Genomic DNA, 11034 nt, shown 5'->3' with positions numbered 1-11034 from the left:
TTTTCACCTCTTTGGCTTTCGTTCGCGTCCTCGATTTGGCGTTATTAATTTCTGTCATCTTCGACTCCTTTTATAGGGTTTTTCTTCTGTTTTTGAGCTCTTTTCATTCCTATTTGGATTTTACCAAATATTTATGTACATTACAAGAAAGAAACATATTCGAGAGTAAAAGCTTCGTAAACAGTTATAAATAGCATAAATTCGTAGTAATATTGATGTAATTATTGATGATATTTTAGGTATATTTTGGGCTTAACAAATCTCCACACTTAATCTTTTGCTAGTCCCGAGCAAAATTTCACTGAATTTATTCTCTAACTAATCTCTTTATGAAAATAAAACATATATCTTTGTATTACCTTTTGAATTAGTTAAGCCGAAAAGACTAGCTTCACATGGCAAATTTATACGCAAAACATTAAACTAACTGAGTATAATATACGATATATCATTCGTCTTGTATTTCCAATTTTGAATTGAAGCATTCGGGACGATATAAGCACGCATTTTATTGAGTCTTTCATCTCAAGGCATTTCAAAGCACAAAATTTCCTTTCCCAAACCTAAACTAATATATGAAATATATTAAATATTTAAATAAGTACTTGGGTTAATTATTTACTTAGTTACGCTCGAGATAAGGGTGGTCTTGATCGTAACTTTATACGTATTTTATTGCTTGGTGTTTGCTTAAGAGGTACCGACCATGCCATGGGTGGACGCAATCGTTACTTTAAACTTATACACGCTTATAATTTTTGCTTTAAACGTTCCTTCCATACCTCGATTGTGATAAGGGTGGTCGCAACCGTGGCCAAAAGTAAATGGTACTTAATTATTCTTCCCTTTCATACCTCGATTGTGATAAGGTTGGTCTCAATCGTGGCCAAAAGTTAAGAATTCAACTAATTGATTAATTAATATGAAATATAATATTGAAATTGGGAAAAAGAAAGATAGCACTTTCATCCTATATTGACTTAAAATTCAACATGTATTATGGCTAAAGTTTCCTTAAAAACTTCAATTGGTGTTAATGTAAGACGAAATCAAATCGAGCTAAAAATCGTTAGTTCAATTTAATGCCTATAAACCTAATTGAAAATTTAAAGTAAGATTTATTGTATCATGAATTGCATGATATAAAATAGAGATTAAAAATAAAGAATTTATTTAATTAAAATACATTCACTCGAGACAATTTTACTTAAAATCGTATCGGAGATTTGTGAAAATTTTTGAAAAATATTACCCGTATACGTATAGAAATATTCTTTCTAACGATAATGATAACCTAAATAAATAATCATATTAACTTATGGTTAATTTATAAATATATGACAATGTGTTGCAATATATTAGTGTTGCATTTGCATAAAAATTTATATTCGTTGCATTTTTTCGTTTTGCAAAATAATATCTTTGTTGCATTTATTCGTATACGTATAGAAATTGATATATATATGTCTCCTCCCACACTTAAATTGGACCATGTCCTCATTGGTGCAAAAATAAAAGAGAAAACATAAAAAAAAAATACTAAATAAGGCACACGAAACAAAGATGGAAATTGTAGCAAATTAAACATTCAACATAAAATTAGAAAGAGAAAATGTACCAAACATATGAAAAATAAAATTGTACCAAATTATAACAAGATAATAAAAATAATGAAAGAAAACAACCTATGCTTGAGGCGGGGAATCCGGAGGTGTATGTGAAGTCTCCACATTGCGGCGTCGGAAAAAGGAAAGCATCTGATGCCGAGTCGATCTATGCTCACGCCTCAAAAGGTTGAGGTTGTCATTCATCACTATATTATTTTCTACCAAATCATCAATTCTTAAGTTCATTTGACGATTGTTGGAATTGATTTGGTCCAAAATTCTCCGCAAATCCACCGGATCATCCGCTTGAGGTGCTTGGGATTGTGTTTGAGCTTAGGGTTCATTATCCTCTCCTACCGCCTCTCTGCCGCCTTCGGTACCTGCAAATTGAGAACTTGAAACGCCACCACCCATAGTGCCACGAAGGTGGGCAATACGGGAGGCATACGAGATAAAGACGGGGGGACCTTGCGGAAGCAATAAATGAGCTCGCTCAAGAGCGGAGATATCCAAAAGTGAAACATACCCACGGTAGGTGGACATGTCAAAATCAGCCAATTCACCCCGAGCTCCCAACACAATAGCGGTGATAAAATTACAAAGAGGGATCTGAATGGTAGTAGCCCTCGAAGCACGGAACAAATTATCGAACATTATGCCAATGCTATCAATCCTCAAACCTTTAAACAAGCTATCCAAAATATATAAATCCCGAACCTGAACCTTTGAACTCTCAACACGCCCAAACAAGGAGGAACTCAAAAATTTGTGAAAGAAGAACACACAATTGTCCTTAATCAACTTGCTTGAAGTGTTCTTGGAATTAAAATAGTCTTGGTCCGAAAGAGTTTGCCAACCCGCATCATTATCAAAATCTTTAGGCTTATCATAAAAATTAGAGGTAGGGAAACCAAACATATTTCCCATTGCATCATAATCAATGGTGTATGTGATACCATTATTCCTAAAAGAGATTGAGGTTTTCTTCTTATTCATGGTCAAAGTGACCAAAAATTCCACCACATATTCATTAATACGCGGAAAACGCATATTAACGAATTCTTGCCAACCCAACGCCTCAATAAAAGCATCAATTCGAGTAGAGAAATTCAATGTTCTTACCGAATGGAAGTCTAAGAAGTGCATATCCACAAATTGGCGGTCGGCTTGTGAAAAATGTTTGAAACGAGCGGCTTCTTCCTCCGAAGCGATGTCAAAATAAGCTCCACATTGAACCCGAAGGCGATTAGCTTCCGTAACAGCGGGCTTGTTACCAACACGCTTAGTCCTAACCATGGTGATGGTGTTTAGTGTTTTTAGGGTTTGAGAAGAAGAAGAAGAAAAAGGAATTGAGAGAAAGAGTAAAGCTTGAAGATGAGTTTGGGGTTTGGAATATGGAAGTGATTGAATGGAAAAGAGGATAGAAATTGTAGTGAATAAATTGGGAAGAGTAAAAGTAGATTTTTGGGGAAGAGTTTGGAGTAAGGGATTGGGTAAAAATAGAGGTGATGTGAGGTTTGTGTAAGAGGTAGGGTTATATAGGGTGATTAGGTGATTTTATATGTAGAATAGGAATAGGAATAGGCAAAAATATTAGCAAAATCGGAATCAATAGGGCATAAATCACGCGTGTCGCGACCGCGAATAGCAAAGCCGCGGCCGCGACACGCGATTTTCAGGGAATTTTGCCCCTGAAATTCGTCCATAGTTGCTGCTCATACCGAGAATTATTAATTCTCGGTAGAGAATTGGTCAAAATGGCCTATTTGGGTGCCTTTTGATATGGTTTGTGCAATTTTGTTGATGATTTGGTTCCTGAACTCAATATAAAGTGTCCTTGCACTTAAAAACTAAAATAAATGACATTAATTGCAAGGAAAACCAAAGGTTTAACCTTAATAAATTGAATTAAAGTGTAATAAATTGGTTTATGAATAATTAATGAAACTTAAATTGTCATTGATGCATATAAGTTAAGAGAATCATATTAAGTGCATAATAAGTGCATATAAATATATATTAATTATAGGAACTTAGTCAATTGAATGAATTAATGTTTTAAACTTCAATAAATGAAGTTTGTGAAAATTGGATTAAGTGTGAATATATGTCTTAATTAAGAAAACCATGATTTGTTCAATATTATAGATTTTATATAGATTTAACCATGATTATATAAGAAATGTAATCAAACATATATCTAACCTTGTAAAAATAGTAAATGAACTAAAATGAAATAGAACTTTATTGAATAAAACAAACTATAAAAACAAAGAATGAAATGAAATAATATAAAAACACACAAAATATTTACAAAAAGAAAACCTATAAACCTAAACTATTCTATATACTCATCCCTATCAAGTGGGATATTTATGGCCTTAATACGATCAATTTGAAATTGCACGAAAGTTTCACGTTCCGGTGCAGACAGAAAGTGAGGTCCTGCTCGAAAGACACGTTTTACAAGTCCTTCGTGCTCGAGAAACTCATAGTCAATTGTCGAGAAGAATTCATCATCACTCCAGGGAACATCAATGGTACCCTTTGTACCGAGAATTATTCCACAGATTATATTGCCGAACCCAATCTTCTTATCCTTGGATCGAGAAGCGGCGACAAGACCCTCCATCAGAATCTTTGAAGAATCTACTGCATTTCCCTGGAATATATCTCCAAGGACATAGAGATCTGTGTCATGGACCACACTACTGAACGTGCGATCGAATAAACTATGACACAGGAATTTGTGCAGATACAGCATGGAGTTGGAGCGAAAAGAGTGATTATAGGCGAGTTTTGAATTGAATCGCCAGAATCCAGTGAGCATTCTCCAAACATCCGTGGATGTCATGTCTCTTCCAGGATGACGTTTGATTGTATCCCTCGGGGGAAAACCAAACCAAGCATACAACTCGGGATAACCGAAAGTAAAGATTTCGCCTTCCCGACGAAACTGAGACGTACTCGTCGTTTATTAGTGAAACGCACAGTACAGAAGAATTCGAGTATCCAGTCGCCTATTATCGGAAATCGCATTTGGGCAAATTTTGTCCACCCTAGGCGTTCCATATAGCGGCTCATGTCATCAGTAATGCCTAATTGGCTGTTAAGAAATTCATCCATATACAACATTCCGGTGAAGAATTTGTAACGGTGATTCCAATAACGCCTACCTTCATCGTGATTGAAGATAGGAAAAGGCGCCCCATATCGCTTGGATAAGTCTGGGCGTTTATTGCTTGAGGCAGCCTTGTGCCTTGAAGTTTTGTATTTGGTAGGCATGGTGGTTGTTTGAATGAAACAAAGTTGCTGGTACTGAATAGAAAATGGTGTTTTGAAGAAATCAGAGTTCTGATAAAGATGAAAAGAATTGTAACAGAACTTGAATCTTCTAGGACTAATTTATAAGAGTTTTAGATGAAAAGAGGTGTTGTTTTAATCATGAAAAGGTATAAAATGACACCTTTCGGGAATGAAGAAACTTAAGGTTTCAGTTGTCAAGAGGTTTGTTGAAAGGTTTAGGTTGATTCAGACCTTAGTGTGCAGGAATTTCGCGTGTCGCGACCGAGAATAGCAAAGCCGCGGTCGCGACACGCTGATTTCCTTACGGAAATCGGGCGTTGAAAGCCATGTCCTGATTCACGGTAGAGAATTTATAATTCTCGGTAAGTTCAGAGAAAATCTAACCTAATTGGACAAATCTGAAAAATAGAATTCTCGGCAGCGAATTCCAAATTCTCGACAGAGAATTGCCTGAAACTTCAATTTCATTCTAATTTCCTAAAATTAATTCTAAAATCATGAAATAAACATATTTTATGCATATAAATCATAACATAAAGGCATCTAATCACAAAAATTGGCATTTGAAAAATAAAATAAAATTAAATTAAATTAAATAAAAATAAAATAAAATAAAATGAACAAAAAAAATATATAAAAAGAAAACAAAATAATATATGATCGAAAAATTGAGTGATTTATACGTCAGAAAATCTTGTTACGAACGAAATTTCTAGTTGTGAAATATTTTCGTAATAGATTTTACATCGATTACCATTAACTTTGAAACGAATTCCGTTAGGACCTTCCAGTTCTAAAGAACCATAATCGAATGTTTTGACGACTAAATATGATCCTATCCATCTGGACTTAAGTTTTCCTGGAAATAAACGAAGTCGTGAATTAAATAACAGCACTTTATCCCCAATATTAAAGTGTTTGACTTTAATTTTGGCATCGTGCCATTTTTTCACTTTTTCTTTATAAATTTTTGCATTTTCGTAAGATAGATGGCGTAACTCATCTAACTCATTTTAATCGAGCAAACGTTTCTTACCTGCTTGTCGTAAATCAAAGTTTAGTTCCCTAATAGCCCAATAGGCTTTATGTTCTAATTCGACAGGCAAATGACATGTCTTTCCATACACTAAGCGGTATGGAGTCATTCCTATTGGTGTTTTAAATGCAGTACGGTATGCCCATAACGCATTATTTAGTTTACAAGACCAATGTTTTCTTGAGGATGAAACTGTTTTCTCTAGAATCCATTTGAGTTCTCTATTTGATATCTCCGCCTGACCATTTGACTGAGGATGGTATGGCGTTGATACGCGGTGGCGTACTCCATATTTTTTCATAAGCGTTTCAAAACTTCGGTTTATAAAATGAGCACCACCATAACTAACGATGACTCTTGGACAACCAAATCTACAAAATATATCGTCAAAAAAATTAACAACAACTTTAGAATCGCTCGTCGGGGTTGCAATTGCTTCAACCCACTTTGAAACATAATCAACGGCAACTAATATGTAAGTTTTACCATTAGAAGGGGGAAAAGGTCACATGAAATCTATTCCCCACATATCGAAGACTTCAACTTCTAATATGGTTGTGAGGGGCATCTCATCTTTCCTTCCTAGATTTCCTGTTATTTGGCACTTATCACAACGAGTAATAAATGAACGGACGTCTTTAAACATCGTAGGCCAAAAGAAACCACATTCAAATATTCTAGCTGCTGTCTTGTTAACTCCATTATGTCCTCTATAAGAGCTAGAATGGCATTCCGACATTATGGATTCATATTCATTTTCACCAACGCATCTCCTAATTATCCCGTCACCACAAGTTTTGAACAGAAAAGGATCTTCCCAAAAATACTGTTTAATATCGAAGAAAAATTTCTTCTTTTGTTGGAAATTTAATCCTTCCGAAACAATATTGGCTGCAAGATAATTAGCAATATCTGCATACCAGGGTGACATGACGCTTTTCATTTGATAGAGATGTTCATTAGGGAAATCATCTCGTATACCATTAGTTTCACCTATGGGACCGTTTTCATCTTCAAGTCTCGATAGATGATCGGCGATAAGGTTTTCTACTCCCTTTTTGTCTTTTATTTCTATATCAAATTCTTGTAACAATAAAACTCATCTAATTAGACGTGGTTTTGCATCCTTCTTAGCAAATAAATATCTTAATGCTGCATGATCAGTGTAAATAATAACTTTCGAACCTAACAAGTATGACCTAAACTTATCACATGCAAAAACTACAGCTAACATTTTTTTCACAGTTGTGGTGTAGTTTAATTGTGCACCGGAAAGTGTGTGACTTGCATAATAAATGACATGAAGTTTGTTATCCTTCCTTTGTCCTAAAACACATCCGACAGCTAAATCACTTGCATCACACATAATTTCAAATGGTAAATCCCAATCGGGTTTAGCAATAACAGGTGCACTGACTAAAGCTGTTTTTAATGTTTTGAAAGCTTTAACGCAATCTTCATTAAAATCAAAGGTAGAATCTTTCATGAGTAGATTAGTGAGTGGTTTGGAAATTACAGAAAATTTTTTAATAAATCTTCTGTAAAAACCGGCATGTCCTAAAAATGATCTTACTCCCTTAACAGTAGTTGGAGGGGGTAGTTTCTCTATTACTGAAGTTTTTGCTCTATCTACTTCTAATCCTTTTTCAGATATTTTGTGACCTAAAACAATTCCTTCGTCAACCATGAAATGACATTTTTCCCAATTTAATACCAAATTTGTTTCTTCACACCTAGACAAAACTTTATCCAAGTTTTCTAGGCACGAATCAAAAGAATCTCCATAAACTGAAAAATCGTCCATAAAAACTTCCATGATATCTTCAATGAAATCATTAAAAATTGCAGTCATACAATGTTGAAATGTTGTAGGTGCGTTACATAGACCAAATGGCATTCTCCTATATGCAAATGTTCCGTAAGGACATGTGAAAGTTGTTTTATCTTGGTCATTCGGGTAAATATATATTTGAAAGAATCCGGAGTAACCATCTAGAAAACAGTAGAAAGCGTGACCAGCTATCCTTTTGATCATTTGATCAATGAAAGGAAGAGGAAAATGATCTTTCCTAGTTGCCTTATTTAAATTTCTATAATCTATACAAACCCTCCAACCAGTGGTGGTTCGTGTAGGTATTAATTCACCTTCTTCATTCCTTACAACTGTTATGCCTCCCTTTTTAGGTACACAATGGATTGGACTAACCCATTCACTATCCGAGATAGGGTAGATGATTCCATTGTCCAGAAGTTTAGTAATCTCATTTTTTACTACTTCTTTCATATTCGGATTTCGGCGTCTTTACCTATCCGCTTTAGGTGGCTTATCTTCTTCTAAGTGAATTCTGTGCATTACGATGCTCGGATTAATACCTTTTAAGTCTGAAATTTGCCAACCCATACTTCCTATCCTATTTCTAACAACTTCTTTCAATTTCTCTTCTTGGACTTGTGTTAATTTGTTAGAGATAATAATAGGTAGAGAATCGCCTTCGCCTAAGAAAGCGTACCTCAAATGACTTGGTAATTCTTTAAGTTCTAATTTAGGTGGAACTATAATTGAAGGCGGAACTGGTCCATCTTCTCGAATCAAAGGTTCTGGTTCCTTATCTTCTAGTTCCTCACTCATTATAGGTTCTATTATTTCTTCTTTTTGAACAATGTCATTTACACATTCTTCAATTAAATCAAGTTTCATACAAGCAAAATCCTCCATAGGATATTTCATTGCTTGATTCATATCAAATTCAATCTTATCATCGCCTATTCTTAAAACTACTTTCCCTTCCGACACATCAACTAGAGTACGTCCCGTGTTCATGAACGGTCTACCGAAGATTAGCGGACAATTTACGTCATAAGCAAAATCTAAAATAACGAAATCGGTAGGAAAAATAAATTTGTCAACTTTAACTAGAACATCCTCAATTATACCGTATGGTCTTTTAGTGGTTTGATCCGCTAATTGCAAAACCATATTGGTACGTTTGATGTCTTCTTCTAAGCCTAACTTATTAAAATAGATAATGGCATCAAGTTAATGTTTGCTCCTAAATCACATAGACAACTGGGAAATTCAATATCTCCCAATTTACACGGAATGGTAAAACATCCGGGATCCTTGAGTTTTGTGGGCAAATCACTTGACACAATCGAACTACAATCTTCAGTTAGCGAAATGGATGAAATTCCTTCCCAACTGATTTTCTTTGAAATTAAATCTTTGAGGAATTTATCATAATTGGGAATTTGTGTAATCGCATCCATAAATGTTAAATTAATATGCAAATTCTTAAGTTATTTAAAAATGTTAAAAGTTGTTTGTCATAGTCCTTATTCCGGACTTTGTGTGGAAAAGGTGGTTTGGGTACAAAAGTTTTTATACTAGAGTCAATTGGTGCATCTTTTTGTTTTAATGTATCTTCTTTGGGCTTTGGTAAATCAGTTCCAGGTAAGGTTGAATTTTCGGGCATTTCCTGGCCTAAGTAATTTTTCCCTGAACGAAGAGTGATAACCTTAACATGCTCTTTCAGATTTTCTTCCGTATGGTTTGGAAGACTTCCCTCTTTGCTGGATGGAATTGATTTAGCGAGTTGTCCAATTTGAATCTCCAAATTATGGATGCTAGATGATTGGTTTTTAATAAGCTGGTCGAATTTATTCTCGATCCATTTAAAACCATCGTCGTGATTACTTATTTTTCCGCTCATAGCATCAATAAATTTGTCGATTTTAAAAGATAAAGTGCTAATCGAATCTCTTGATTGATTTTGATAATTAGCAGTACAATTTTGATTAGCAGTAGCATTATTATTATTATTATCTCTCCAGTTAAAGTTAGGATGATTTCTCCATCCAGGATTATATGTATTGGAATAAGGGTTATTATTTTGGTTTTGCCCTTGGACAAAATTTACCTGTTCAATTTCACTCATACCTTCGTAATCGACATCTGTTTGGATTGGCTTACCATTAGAATCACACGGTGCCATAAACCTATCAATTTTGTGCGATAAGGCAAAAAATTGGGCTTGCAACATCGCTACTGGATCAAGATTCATTATACCTTTAACTGATGAAGTAGTTGAGGATGATGGTTTCGCTGATGGTACGTGTCCACGTTCCGCGGGCCACATACTGCTGTTGATTGCCATTTCCTCCAAAAGTTCTCTTGCTTGGGCAGATGTTTTCTTCATGAATAACCCTCCAGACATAACGTCCAATGAACCTCTAGTTGTAGGATTTAGTCCATTATAAAATGTTTGCATTAAAAGTTCAGCGGGCAATTGGTGGTGTGGGCATAAACGTTGAAGTTCTTTAAAACGTTCTCAAGCCTCATAAAGAGTTTCATTATCATTTTGAGAAAAAGATGTTAACTCTTTAATGACTCTTGCGGTTTTTGCTAAAGGAAATTTTTTTGATAAAAATGCTTGGGCTAATTGCTCCCAAGTCTCAATTCATCCGGCTGGCATAGAGGTTAACCATTCTTTGGCTCGATCCTTCAAAGTAAAAGGAAAAAGGCGAAGTTTGATTACTTTTGCAGTTACATCAGTAATTTTAAAAGTGTGACAAATTTCTAAGAAATTTGTCAAATGGATATTAGGATTTTCGTTAGGTAACCCGTAAAACGTTACATTATTTTGCAACATATTAAGCAACGCAGGCTTAATTTCAAAACGATGTGCATTAATTTGGGGTCTAACTATACTGTTTGTTACACCGGCCACTCCTGGCCTAGCGTAATCCATAAGTGTGGCCATAACTTCTGGCTCGGTAATTTTAGTTTTTATTGGGGTTTTGTTTTTCTTTTTCTTTTCTTTCTTGTTCTTTTTAAGAGTTCTTTCAATTTCTGGGTCAATAGGATCTGGTGACGTGCCTGAACTTCGAGAACTGCGCATGAACTTGAAATTTCGCACGAACCGAAACTACCTACAAAACAGAATTTGAAAAATAAATATGTTAGTAATTGAAAATAAATAAAATATAAAAGTTTGAATAAGTATGAATAAACCTAGATTCGTAATAAAACACGAAAAATTTAAAATTTTGTCAAAAATTTTGGCGTTCCGCGCAACGGCGCCAAAA

The 11034-nt window shown here is 34.8% G+C and overlaps 1 non-coding gene across 1 annotated transcript; it reads left to right on the top strand.

Annotated features, from left to right (window-relative positions):
- The first annotated feature begins 10233 nt into the window (after window positions 1–10233).
- On the top strand, window positions 10234–10340 carry LOC136228199 (small nucleolar RNA R71). Its single transcript, XR_010688532.1, has one exon. It is a non-coding gene; the product is annotated as a small nucleolar RNA R71 (small nucleolar RNA).
- Window positions 10341–11034: the final 694 nt, after the last annotated feature.

This window comes from Euphorbia lathyris, chromosome 4 (genome assembly GCF_963576675.1).
Source record: "Euphorbia lathyris chromosome 4, ddEupLath1.1, whole genome shotgun sequence".
Classification (NCBI taxonomy): Eukaryota; Viridiplantae; Streptophyta; class Magnoliopsida; order Malpighiales; family Euphorbiaceae; genus Euphorbia; species Euphorbia lathyris.
The sequence above is the reverse complement of the archived record's forward strand: the minus strand, read 5'-3'. Positions and strand labels throughout refer to the sequence as shown.